The following is a 15,136-nucleotide window of genomic DNA, read 5'->3' as shown; positions in this document are numbered from 1 at the left end:
CCCGCAACATTTGCGCTCATTCTAAACATTTCCTGACTTTTTTTACGTAAATAAAATGATATTATATGTTTCTTGGTCAATATATAAATTTACAACCTGCAACTTAAGATTTGTGAGGCTCTATTCTACCGTTTTCAACAATTTCGATAAATTCCAATTTCTCGATTCATATTTGTGCGCCATGTTTGATGTACTGAAGTTTCAACTTCCGATTGTCAAGTCATTTGCATATGCCATATAAGGTAGTATTTACATCAATGGACAAGTATGGAGGCGAAAGCTATTTCGTCGGTATTGAAAAGGTTTGAATTTAATATCAAGTTAAAAACCGAACAGCAGAGTGTAAATTCTTTCTGCAACAATATGATTTTCCTTTCTTTGTCGAAGTGGCTCGAGTAACTACATTTTCGCGCTGATTGTCAATGTTTAGGTTTTTCATTAGATCCACCTACGAGATCTCGCGATAACAAGCATGGCGAAGCAGACGAAGAATTTTGCATGCTGTACATTATATTTAATGAAAAACACCTTTATTAGACATACCCGAGCACAAAGTTGGTACTCCTTTTGGTGTAAACAACATTTGGGACTAATACACAGAGTTTATTATCGGTTATTCATAAAATTATTTTGCACCATTACGGAGATCCTATGGAATTGTAGCCCTATCCCGAAAACGTCAGAATTAAAAAAAAATTAGATAGGGCTACATTATTGCAGCTAGTCTCATCCAAATTGGGACCGCCCCAAATAGTCGCCTCTTATGACAAGCAAGAGTTACCGAGGACCTATTCTAACCCGGATCCCCACGGGATACAATAAAAAGATGTTTGGTTCGAAAATGCATTGCTTTTCATTATGAATCGATTCCGTGAATTACTGCTTCACAACATATATATCATAGCACATGACTGGGGTGTTTGATTATTTGAATAATTAATACAGTTGTGTTGAAAAAGTATAGGATAACGAGAAGTCATTTTTTCAATAATTCTATTTCATAACATGATTTTTAAAATAAAGTGCACCGCCACGGCACATGATACGTCCGTCACATATTGTTAACAGTATAGATTGTACCCATTAAATCATTTTTTTATATCACCTTCATTAAATGTCACAGTGACCTTAAAGTAGGATTCGACACACCTTCTACCTAAGATGCATTAGTTGACCAATTTTGGTGATTCTAGGTCTAATAGTTTTCAAGTTATAAGCCGGGCAAGTTTTTGCCATATATGGCCATCTCTTCTTAATGAAAAGTCACAGTGACCTGGTTTTAATGTGCGACACACCTTCTACCCAAGATGTATCTACAGACAAATTTGATGATTCTAGGCCTTGTAGTATTTAAGTTACGGGTCGGACACGAAAAAGCTAACAGACGGACGGACAGACGGATATCTTCTTAATGAAAAGTCACAGTGACCTGGTTTTAATGTGTGACACACCTTCTACCCAAGATGTATCTACAAAGTTTGATGATTCTAGGCCTTGTAGTATTTAAGTTACGGGTCGGACACGAAAAAGCTAACAGACGGACGGACAGACGGACGGACATGAACTCCATACCATAATACGTCCCGTCTTAAGACGGGCGTATAAAAATCCATTGACCATTACAACTACTAGAAATGGCTGGCGATCTCGTACTTTACATGCATGCACATTAATCTCAGCGAGATTCGTCAAGGCTGGATATTTGGACTGACGCCTCTTCCGGAAGAAGCGCAAGTCCAAATATCCAAGCTCGATGAATCTCGCTGAGATTACATGCACAGCTCTAAACACTAGTGTGCACGTACAGTTTCATCAGTGACTTCAGTAGTTGTAATCCTTGGTTCTTTCCATTTACATAGGACTAGGCTGCTATCTCTCAAACACAATCAGAAGTGTTTGTCACATGTACATGTACTCCTTTTTAGTAATTTTGCTAGTCAATGCATTTATTTAATGCTTTGCTTTTAAAAGTTTTATCATGATGATTTAAACTTCTACATATAACTAAAAACTTTAGGTTATCTGTTGTTTAACGTCAATTTCTTTTCTGTTAAATTATCCATGGCAACACATACCTGTAGTAAAGTAGAATTTTGTCCCTCTGCATTGTAATTAAAATAAGGGGACCCTCAGTATCAGATCAAACTATGTAGCTTGAACTTTCCCCACTCTTAGTATCACCATCAATCTCAGAGGTCTTTGCTTGATATTACAATCTTTGACGAGACCACACTGTCCAAAGCCAGTGCCAAAGGTTATGTCAAATCAGACCCAGAGACAAAATTTCAAAGTATTATGATATCTGAATGAGAATTTTGAATATCACCTTTTCAGCTTACCTTCTCCGTTTTAAATTTAATTTGAGATTTTGAAACCTGTTCGCTTTACTTTAGCATTTTCAACATGTTACACTGTGAATACTGAGTTTGAACTTGTATTTCTGAATATCAATAAGTGAACTTGGACGCCTCCTATTTACTTCAAACTGGGCGCATTAACATTCTCAGTTGTAAACCTTGATATGCAATCATTTTACATGAAACATATATGTACTTACCTTAAAAGAAAGTTTATGAATCACAAAATATCTTCTTCGTCAAGCTCGTGTCTGGAAAAAATAAACTGCGCCAAAATACACCAAGTTCTCCAATTGAAGAGTTCCGTAGCAAAGGGGAGTAATTTTGATTGGTCTGAACTAAGGCGTACTAAGGGTCGGCCCATTTACGTCCTCCGCGCTCTGATACACTGACTGATACATAATTATGTTTTCCCGTTTCACAATTCAGATTTATGAATAAGTTTAAAATTATTAATCCTCGATATTCCTAGCTCTTTATCTGAAGATAAGTATTTTTGAAACGTGTCTAAAACGGCATTTCCGAAATTTTAGATTTCCCTTAAGAACCCACCAAATCATTTTGTTACAATATCTTTTATTTTTGTTTTGAACATATTTGATTGTAAATGAATTTACAAAGGGGTCGAGGATAACTTCTTAAAACTTAAGATTGCTCTCTCACATATACATTGTATAACAATCTATTTTGGTATGCATGGTAAAACATTCATTGTAAATGTAAATATAATCTAGCGCATGTTGATCGCTTAAAGAAAATCAAAGCAAAGACATATAATCAAAATGACCACTATGTTTTATAAAAGCTTTTATGATAGAAGCAAATATTTGTTTTCACTATTACTAAGGGAATTGTCGCCCCAAAGAAGAATATGAGTATTGACTGCAAGTTGCTAATTCCATATATGCCAGTAAAATATTTCTGGCTTCTTTATACCTAGGACATGGAAAACAAGGTATGATATTCAACTCCAACTTTTCCACATGTACTAAAGGACTATCAATGATGTTACAACGGAATAAAGCTTTGTATAAGATACAATTGTACCTATGCCTTGTGTGACAGTTGCCACATGCGAAGTAAAAAGGAGGTGAATTTTCTTTCTTTTTAAAAACAAACAAAACAGTTATTCATAAATATTCCCAGATATCATTATTTAAATAACGTTCGATCGTTTGTAAATTATCAGAAGAATGTTGTAAAGAATTATGATCTACTGAAAGTGACCATCTCGTTTGCAACATCATTAATATATATAAAAATAACAGGGAACCAAGAACAGAACCTTGAGGAACCCCTGCACGTACGTGTTGTACAAAAGAGAGCGAGTGACAGTCCCTATATAAAACTCGGTGTTCTATCTTCTAAACAACTTTTGAACTATAACAATAATTCGCCTTAAAAAGGTAATCCTCTTCTCCAGACACGATAAAATGCTTTCATTGGTTGGATGAAAAGTCGCGATAACTCAGTGGTAGAGCGTTCGCTTCGTAACCGGGAGGTCGTGAGTTCGAGCCCCGCTCGTGTTATGGCTGTGTAAAACATAGGTAGTGATCGCTCCTTCGCCAAACGCTCGGCATTTAAAATTGAGAATCACGGGTCTTTCGGATTGACCTTAAAGCTGATATGTATTCTGATAATATAAACGTACAGATAACCTATTTTATCATATCCGTATAATATACCCCCAAAAAGCGATTGTCACGCCTTAGTGATTTTCCATTTGGAATGTATAGGAACGAGAAACAAATGAAACCACGTTTAAAACATCATGCATAGTTCAAAATTACAAATTGTATATTAGTAAAATATTCTGAAAGTTTAGATAAATTAGACAAAAATGCACCAACAGCTTTTCTCGCAATATTGTATGTGCATGCAAGTATTTGTAGTTATGTTTATAGCTTGAGAAACCGCGGAGAAATCGTTTGCCAATTACATAGTAATGCAATTGAATAAGCAATTGAAGAACATAAAATATATATTATTCATATTCAATTCGTTCAAAATACTGGTGCACATACATATTTAATACACATGGCATGCTTGCCGAGATAGAAAACCCATCAAATGCGGAAAGCTATTTACCCGGGACCGGAGATATGCACTTACCGAAAATGTTACATTTTCTTCATTCGGGTAAATCAACGATACAAAATAATAAACTCCATTTGTATCTCAACAGAACTTTACATGTTGTCATGTCATTATACAGACTGCGACAGGCTTCACCTGTGCCAATCAGGATGTCTTCAATCAGGGGAGATATCAGAGTCGAATACTTTTCCTGCATTGAATGAATGACTGGTCATGGGTTTTGCGGCTTATAGAAATCAGGAATCTGATCATGCTTGTATATATACTCTGAATAATTATACCCCACGCAACGGTATACTGTTTTTGACCTGTCCGTCAGTCAGTCCCTTTCTTGTCAGCGCAACTTCTCTAAGACCGCTCAATAGAATTTCGTGAAATTTTGTAGTTAGTAAGGACAGACTGTGTTGATGTGCATATTCCCAGGAAATTCTGATTCATAAATTTTTCTGCCCCTTTTGAACATTGAGCTTACGCACAAAATATGATATTTCTAACAACTTGTGTCAAACCGTTTTCAGAGTTCTTGAAATATCTTTTCTCTGTCAGACATTTGGACTGATATCACTGGGAATCTTATCAGCCAGAATAATCTTTTATCGGCCCAAACAATTTAGTGAATTTTAAGTAACAAATTACAACAAGAGGCCCATGGGCCACATCGCTCACCTTGACCCATATCTAAAGATTTCCCTATATATTTGCATGTAAAACTTTGGTCCCTATTGTGACCCCAACCTACCCCAGGGACCATGATTTTTATAAAAATGAATCTATACTATGTCAGGAAGCTTCCATGTAAATGTAAACTTCTTTGACCCAATGGTTCTTGAGTAGAAGATTTTTAAAAAATTTCTCTATACATTAGTATGTAAAATTTGGATCCCCTATTATGACCCATCCTACCCCTGGGGGCCATGATTTGAACTAACTTGAATAGGCACTATGTCAGAAACTTTCATGTAAATGTAAACTTTACTGACCCAGTGATTCTTTAATGATTTTACCAATATATTTGTATACAAAAATTTGAACCCCTATTGTGGCCCCATCCTACTCTTGGGGCCATGATTTGAACTAATTCGAATCTGCACAATGTCAGGACGCTTTCATGTAAATTTCTAATCTCCTGACCTAGTGGTTCTTGAGAAAAAGATTTTTAAATGATTTTCTCTATATATTTGTATGTAAAACCTTGATCCCCTATTGTGGTCCCATTCTACCCCCGGGTCGATGATTTTAATACACTAAATCTGCACAGTTGTACTTTCCTAGTCCAGTGATTCTTGAGAAGATTTTAAAAGATTTTCATGTAAAACTTCTATCCCCTATTGTAATCCCATCCTACCCACGGGGCTACGATTTGAAGAAACTTGAATCTGCACAATTTTAGGAAGCTTTCATGTAAATCTCAGCTCTTCTGGCCCAGTCGTTCCTGAGAAGAAGATTTCTAATGATTTTCCCTATTTATTCCCATGTAAAATTTTGATCCCCTATTTTGGTCCCATCCTATCCCTGGTGGCCATGATTTAAACAAACTTGAATCTGCACTATGTCAGGAAGCTTTCCTGTAAATTTCAGCTCCTCTGGCCCAGTGGTTTTTGAGAGGACTTTTAAAATGACCCCACCCTATTTTTGCATGTTTGTGATTAGCTCCCCTTTGAAGTGGATATGGCCCTTCATTTGAACAAACTTGAAAGACCTTCACCCAAGGATGCTTTTTGCCAAGTTTGGTTGAAATTGGTCCAGTAGTTCTGGAGAAGAAGATGAAAATAAGAAAAGTTTACGACGACAACAACGACGACAAACAACGGACAAATTTCGATCTTAGAAAAGCTCACTTAAGCCTTAGCCTCAGGTGAGCTAAAAAATTAAACAAAGAATAAAAATATAATCAAATTCAATTTCATTCAATTTTTCTTGGAAATTGACATTGTTTTGAATACCTTTTTCAAATTAAAAACATTTAGATCTTTTTTATACCCCTACGTCAAACATCAGTACAAAGGCATGTCGATTAGTTGAATTCATGTTGTAACTCCATTTACTGACATCAGGAACATCAAGAATTAAAATTCATTTGTTACTTTAAAAATCTAATTATTATAAATTTCTAACCAATTATGTGTAACCAGTTGAATGATATTTTATTATGATTTTGTATGATTGCCCATCAGTAATGCATAGCATCACCATTCATTATGTGAGGCATTGTCAAGCAATGTTGCAGCGTGGAGTATGTGAGCTTGCTCACTTGTTCTTTCATTAAATTTTGAAATTTATAGATGGTTACATACAATAATGATCGGGAATATACACCCGAGTAAATGATATTGGGAGTTCATGCGCAATAAAAAAAAATACACAAAAACATACATGAAATGGAATATATAAACGAAACTATTTTATTGCGCCTTTCATGATTTGTTGTCTCTTTGGGAATTACTTAATTATAAACAGTGTTTTGCATGTACATTCATGTTGCCATTGAACACACGCGCAGAGAGAGAGAGAGAGAGAGAGAGAGAGAGAGAGAGAGAGAGATAAATGTAGGCTAATATCAACTATTTTGAATTTCCGATTGACAGTACACAGTAGTGGAAACTTACAAGAATAACATCGGTGCTGATATTTGAATTCATCATAAGAAATTAAAAATAAAATTAGTTTGAGTTTGGACGTAAAGATTTTCAATTATATATCTTTGAAAGTCTAATCAAATTGCACGATATTCTAATTCTGATGATTCATTTGAAAGATATTCTAATTACAACAATTCATTCTTATTATATATATGTAGAAACAGGCACGTAGCATCGTGTTTTAGTAGGGAAAGAGACAGCCGGAAATGTTCATTTTACAATTGTGTTATAATTCTTGACAAGCAAAGGGGGAAATCAATTTGGGGTACTTCTGCACAAACCTCTCTCCCTATCTCTCTCTCGCAGTTGTATATGCAAATTATTTATGCATGTGCAGTTGATTTTCCGATTTTACAAATCTGCAAAACTCTGACCTAGTGTAAAATCAGGGTAAATATTCTACTCTGATACTTTTCCTGCTTGAAGACAATTGATCGGCAGTAGAGAGACTAAGCCAACATACCAGCCCTCAATAATTTTCTGACTAGTGGCCTGCACAACAATATGAAAAATATTAAACAAGCGCCTGTGGGTACCGCCCACTTTTCCATGCGTTGTCATTTTCTGACACCCCTTCCTCCCCTGATTATGACAGTATTTGTTTCACTATTATAAAATAAAATAAATATACTGACAACTACTTGAATTATAATTTAACCCATTTAAAATTTTATTACTTTATTCTGGCTGCCACCTAAGAAATAAAATATGAGCCTCTCAAATGACTTAAGAAGTTCTCACCCCTTCCGAAAATAACATTGAAAAAGATCAAATAATTTTTTCAACAATTTCCCCCCAAACAACCTTTCTGAATCGAACTTGCTTTTAATCAAACTAGATATTTTTTAAGGTAATTGAACCTGAATTTAAATTTAGTTCTACGCCTGGTAAGATATACATTTATGTATCAAATCAAATTTTACTAGCTAACGAGTCCGATGTACAGTGTATGCATAGGTTTGCCTCATTTGGCATCAATTTATTTCGTTGTAACAGTGTCCTGCGGATTAGTGTTGGGCACGAATAATTGCAGCGAAAAAAAGAGAGACTGAAACAGAACCAACGAAAACTAAGGTGAAGTTTATGACTCCAGTAAGAGAATTAACATATTTTTAAAAAAAATATACGAACTATCTAAAAGCCTTACAGACAATTTATGTTTGAATGGAATTAAAATATCATCTCATTATCAATTTAAATAATAAGATACACATATTCAGATTAGAAACACACTGCCAGATGTCCTCGCTATTTAGGATGGGGTTGCTGGGGTCACTCAGTCTGTTAGTAAATAAAAATCAGTATATGCACCTAGGGGTGCATGAGCCGAGTTGCATGGGATACATTGTAAAGTCAGGAATTATGTGGCATATTTATAACTGTGAAGAACTAATTTCAGTTTTAAACTTTTCGAGTTACTGTCTAGAAACCATATTTGTCTGAAGTTTTCAATCTATATTCGGTCACTGTGACTTTGACGTTTGTTCTCCAAAATCAATAGGGGCCTTTCTTTGCTGGTATCCAACAATATATCCAAGTATCATTTGATTCGGATTTAAACTTTCTGAGTTATCATCCAGAAACCAAATATTTCTGAAATTTCATTCTATATTCGGTCACTGTGACCTTGACCTTTGATCTATTTTCTCCAAAATCAATAGGGGTCTTTCTTACCTGGTACATAACAATATCTGTAAGTATAATTTGATTCGGATTTACACTTTCTGAGTTATCATCCGGAAACCAAATATTTCTGAAATTTTCATTCTAAATTCGGTCACTGTGACCTTGACCTTTGACCTATTTTCTCCAAATTCAATAGGGGTCTTCCTTACCTGGTACCCAACAATATATCAAAGTTTCATTTGATTAGATTGTAAACTTTTCGAGTTATCATCCGGAAACCAATTGTTGACGTCCAACCGCCTGCCCGCCCGCCCGCATCACCAAACCAATAGCCGAGTTCAACTTCGTTGCAACTCAGCTAAAAATAATAAATCAAACACAAAACGTTTAACTTGTTGACTTGATAAGATTAGGAACTATCGTTGTTTTATACACACCACACCCCCTGTTGTTGGTACAACATACAATGTATTATGTGGTAACACATGAGCATGAGAGACATTTTGCCACGACAGGAGGATATAAACCCTTTGTTCTTTCCATTCTCTACCCATAGGTGTCGCTGCTCGTTAACATCTCCATCAATGCCGAAATTTTAAGATTCTTATAAAACGCTGTGTAAACTCTTTTTCAAACATTTAACTTCGTTTAATTTTGGTGCAGAATATCAAGATAAAATTGCTTTACCGCTTGTACACACAGTCCTAAATTTTTAATTGAAATAGAGCATATTTTCCAGATTTTTGGTGTTATCTAAGCTACGTTAATCATTCTAATACTTGTAAATCCGTTCCGTTTTCTCCCGTTGGGATTCAGGTTAGAATAGGTTCTCAGTACCCCTTGCTTGTCGTAAGAAGCGACAAAATGGGACGGTCGCAAAAAACCAAGATCCCTCTCTATTCAAAGGCCGTAATTTTGCAGCCTTTCACCGACAGTGGTGACGTCTCCATGTGAGGGAAAAATTCTCGAGCGAGACGTTAAACAATATACACCCAACCAACTGTTCCGTTCCGTGTTTTAGCAACACCCTTTCAGACCTTGTTAATATGGAGAGCGGTCCTCTCATTCTCTACCCAGAGTTCCGTACGCAACTCGCATTACACTTCTGTCAATGGCGTTTTTACAAAAATCATGTAAAAGTTTCTAATATCCAACATCTATATTCTGGACTAAATATTTAGTCATATTATGAAATGCTTTTGGTGTAATCCAATTTATGCTTACTGTAAATTGTTTAAAATCTGTTTTCTGATCCTAGATTTGGAACTACTTCGCAAATATGCGTATGAATATAGGATGTTCATGTGGTTAAGAGTAAATTGTAAACATGGAATCAAAAGTAAGAAAGTCTGTAAAAGATACGATAACAATTGTAAAATAAGAAACAAACAGCTGAATGGTAAATGTGTACTTAGGAAAGTGCACGTGGAAAGAGCCTGATATATCACCTGTTGCCAGAACTTTTAATTATTGATTGAATATTGTTTTTCGTCCCTCTCGAGAATATTTCACTCATATGGAGACGTCACCATTGCCGGTGAAGGGCTGCAGAATTCAGGCCTATGCTCGGCCTGTATGGCCTTTGAGCAGGGAGGGGTCTTTATCGTACCACAGCTGTTGTGACAAGGGACATCGGTCTCATCCGAATGACAACCCATTTAGTCGCCTCTTAGTTACGACAAGCAAGGGGTACTGAGGACCTATTTTAACCCGGATCCCCACGGGGTTAGAACTAAACGAGAATGATTGTTTAAATTGTGTGATTATATTGTCACGTAATTCCAAGCGTTGACAGAGGTGTAAGTGAAGCTTGCGTAATACGCCATCTGGTGAGAGAATGCGGTCCTCTCAGATGAGATGACATTATTAATGTACTAGATTTAATGGGGTCGACAACAGGTGGAGAAATGCCTCGCTGTTAATGTTATGGTTCTTTGGTTTCTATATTTCGTAAAACATACGTATTATTGCATGGCATTATTACAGTCTCATTTATATGGAAGGCCAAAGTAACATAAACTCAAATAATTGAAGATATCATCAATTCAATTGCTCTCTTTAATTGAATTAATGCGCGCATTAAATCAATTATTGCTCTCATCAAATGAATTAATGCGTGCTTCAATTCAATTATTGCTCTCATCAATTGAGTTATTAATGCGAGCATCAATTGAATTAATGAGAGCAATAATTGATTTCATGCGCGCATTAATTCAATTATTGCTCTCTTCAATTCAATTGATGCGCGCATTAATTCAATTAATGAGAGCAATGATAGATTTGATGCGCGCATTAATTCAATTATTGCTCTCTTCAATTCATTTGATGAGAGCATCAATTTAGTAGAAATATTGCTCGCAATAATTAATTTAGAGCTCGGTATAAATAATTTGACGATCTCTTTAATTCAATTGAAGATATCTTTAAATCATTAACAATGCTTTTGTATAATGAATTAATGCACGCATCAATTCTTTTAAAGAGAGCAACAATTCAATTAAAGAGATCATTAATTCAATTGTGGATATGTTTAATTGAAGATATCTTTAATTATAGTTGCTCTCTCTAAAAGAATTATTGCTCTCTTCAAATGAATTAAAGATATCGTTAATTCAATTGAAAAGAGCAATAATTGAATTAATGCGCGCATTAAATCAATTATTGTTCTATTCAAATGAATTAATGCGCGCATCAATTCAATTATTGCTCTCATCAATTGATTTAATGCGAACATTATATCAATTATTGCTCTCTTCAATTGAATTAGAGCGCGCATCAATTAAATTGTTGATATCATTAATTCATTTGAAGAGATCATCAATTCAATTAAAGCGCACATCAATTCAGCTGAAGAATTAATGCTATCATCAATTCAATTAATGCGCGCAATAATTCAGAATTGAAGATATCATTAATTATTTGAAGAGATCTTTAATTCAATTGTTGCGCGCATCAAATGAATTGATGATATCTTCAATTATTTGAGTTTATGTTAATTTGGCGCTCCATACATTTAATCCCGAATCCCGTGGAGATCCGGGTTAGAATAGGTTCTCAGTACCCCCTTGCTTGTTGTAAGAGGCGACTAAATGGGGAGTTTCTCCGAATGACACCGCAAAAACACAGGTCCCGTGTCACAGCAGGTGTGGCACGATAAAGATCCCTCCCAGCTCAAAGGTCGTAAGCTTCGAGCACAGGCTTAAATTTTACAGTCCTTCACCGACATTGGTGACGCCTTCCTATGAGTGAAATATTCTCGACGTTAAACAATATTTAATCAATCAATCAATCATTTAATCCCGAAGAATGTGTACAGACAAACCCAGCGTTTTACATGTGTACATATGTTTACATGGCTAATGTTTAGTCTGGGAATCCCGTGTGTAATCTTTACGTCTTTAATATATCTGACCTTGGATTATGACACCACTAGCATTCACTTTAGTTTCATGCCTAGGACAGAAATATTGATATAATCTAACTTCCCAAGAGAACGTGTGTGTTGATCGATGTCACGGGGAGATAAAAAAAAAAAAAAAGAAGAAAGAAATCACCAATGGAATTTCTAAATTTATCACGGGTCTGTTTTCGATGGATTTCTCGATCCTATACAGTGTAGATTTAAGATACCTCGCAATTAACACATGCCGATTAGATTGAATACTGTTAACGTCCCTCTAGAGAATATTTCACTCACATGGAGTCGATTAGAGAAAGCAGGCGACGTTTTTCGTTTAAAATATTGTAGCACGGCATTAACAAGCATTTTAAATGAAAAAAATTATATATATTGAGAAAAAAATATCTTGAACAAGCGGTCCATGGGCCAAATCGCTCACCCCAGCTGCGATACCATATGTGTATCCTTTTTCAAGTCGAACGAGCTATGGGTGAACAAATTTGTTGCGACAATGAAAAATTGCTTACTACTCCTTGCACAATATAGGGGCCTTTTGTAAAACTTATAATCTGAATGAAATGGGTCCATTGTAAACCTTAGCTGGTTCTCAAAATTTATTGATTATTGTTTAACGTCTCTTTTGATAATAGTTCACTCAATGGAGACATGGAGACGTCACCATTGCCGGTGAAGAGCTGCAAAATTTAGACCTATGCTCGGTGCTTACGGCCTTTGAGCAGGGAGGGATCTTTATCGTGCCACACCTGCTGTGACACGGGGCCTCGGTTTTTACTGTTCTCAAGAACAAGCTGATTTGATTTTTCTTGGCTCATCATTTGAAAAAAATCTTAATCCCCTTTACCTAAAGATGTTTTGTTCCAAGTTAACGTGAAGCTGGTTTAGATGTTCTGAAGAGGATGGTGAAAAGTTTACAACATCATGCACGGATTCGATCTGAAACGCTTACTTGAGCCTTTGACTCAGATGAGCTAGAATTGTAAATCGTCAACAGTTTTGTACAAGCGGTTGTGATAAACAGCCGAGTGCCAGCAATAGGTACGACATCTGGAATCAGCAGGAAACGTAATTGCCTGCCATATGCAGTGATAACGTTAGTCACCTATTGAAATTGAACCTAGTCAATCAATGAGTGACAGTATGAGAGTCAGATTCGATCAAATTGAACAAAAGATAACCAAGATTGAAAAATAAACTAACAAAAAAAAAAAAATAAAAAAAATAAAAAAATAAAAAATAAAAAATGGATGAAATGTGTGAAAAGGGTATGAACTTGTCAGCCAAAGTTAAAAGTCTAGAGGGGGAACTACATCAGATGAATAAAACAACAAATGAATTCGAAACAAATCTTTCTTTTATTAATGACATTACATTCACACACACAGTATAATCATTATTATAATTATCATGTGATATCAAGGTTGAAAGTAACCATGTAAAGAGTGGAAAGACATTAATCAAAAGTAGTTTTCCATACAACCCAGATTGTACTGAAGTTGTTTATATTACAGGTTTTAAAAAAAATACAATGGTCAATTTCATGCTAATATATTGTTATACATCCTCCAAAGATGGTAATATGTTTTGTTTGCAGCATAAATATATATATTGTTTGGTATATAAAATTATGAAATTTATTACTTTGTTTGAATTTTGTGATGAACAATCGCCAAAGATAATATTAAAGACAATGAAACCAATTCTGTTTGTGGTTTTCTCATAAATATGTAAACTTATTTGGTTCCACAAAGTTCCTACCTTGTCACAAAACACAAAGATATGTTCAATGTTTTCGGAGCTGTGCCCACTAAATGAGCAGATATTATCCAAAACTTTGGTTTTTTAAAGTAACCTTTCTATGTAGAATTCTATATTGTAACAATTGTGATGCTGAATCTGACGTTAATTTAAAACATATTTTTCAAAAACCTCTTTGGTAATGATATCTTTATAACCCCTCAAAAATGGACAGGGATTCCATCTAGCAATTGAAATCGGAATTTCCTCTTTCGAAGTAATATTCTAATATATATAAGATTTGTACATTTCTTGTGCAATCGTACATATATTCATAGTGAAAAGGTGTGACTGGACCATTAATAGATTTTCTCAACTCTTTTGACACACTCATTGTTTTGCCATTGTTGAAATAGAATTTATAATACTATTGTATTGCATAAAACAATCATAACCAATATCAATTTTTTTCCAAATCTACCCATTGTTAGAAAAACACCATTAGAGTCTACAAAATCATTGACTGTCTTGACACCTTTTTCATACCACTTTTTCACAAACACATGTGTCTTGCCAACTTTTACTTTTGAATTGTACCATATTGGAACATTTACAAATTTCATTTGCGTCCGAGAATTCAATGTTAAGTGTTAACTCATTACCTTCAACCATGAAGCAAAAACATCAGTCCAAAATGGATTATAAGTATTTTTTAGTAGACAATATATATATTCATCCCCAAAATCTTAAGATTTTATTCACCACTGCTTTTCCATAAAGAAGCTTCAAAAATGTTTATCCAGGATTGGTTGCATGTTATTACTTTTTGAATCCATGAGCACTTTAAAGATACTATGAAATGATTTATATTGGTCATGTTAAGCTCACCCAACATGTATTGTTGAGTAACCGTTACTCTTAACTTTATCACATTTTGCTTTCCATATAAATCTAAAGAGTTCCAGTGTTAAAGAGTTTATGATTTCTTGACTAGAATTTGAAAATAAGTGATTGGGTTTTGGAAGGAGAAGCGTTTTAATGACTGTGACTCATCCTTTAGGTGTTAAAATCCTTCTACTCCGCTGCTTAATCATTGCATGAATGGTAGGAATCTGAGGACTATAATATAATTTTACAATTCTTCCTAGAGCAACTGAAAAATGTATTCTTAGGAGAGTAAAGCTTGTGAATCCCAGTATATTATCTTAAAGGAATAAGTAATGTACATGTATTCGATGGAGTCATGGAGAATGTATCAGAAA

The 15,136-nt window shown here is 35.0% G+C and overlaps 1 protein-coding gene across 4 annotated transcripts in view; it reads right to left on the bottom strand.

The window, feature by feature from the left end:
* Positions 1-15,136, bottom strand: part of LOC125681942 (N-acetyllactosaminide beta-1,6-N-acetylglucosaminyl-transferase-like) — a 39,545-nt gene that overhangs the window by 13,148 nt on the left and 11,261 nt on the right. Inside the window, exon 2 of one of the 4 annotated variants that reach the window (XM_056156104.1) lies at positions 8,929-9,077. The exons of the other annotated variants lie outside the window; for them this stretch is intronic. The gene's annotated coding sequence lies outside the window, so the exon portion shown is untranslated. The remainder of the gene's footprint in view (positions 1-8,928; positions 9,078-15,136) is intronic. 4 annotated transcript variants of the gene reach the window in all.

The sequence above is a fragment of the Ostrea edulis genome, chromosome 2, assembly GCF_947568905.1.
Source record: "Ostrea edulis chromosome 2, xbOstEdul1.1, whole genome shotgun sequence".
NCBI classification, from domain to species: domain Eukaryota; kingdom Metazoa; phylum Mollusca; class Bivalvia; order Ostreida; family Ostreidae; genus Ostrea; species Ostrea edulis.
The sequence above is the reverse complement of the archived record's forward strand: the minus strand, read 5'-3'. Positions and strand labels throughout refer to the sequence as shown.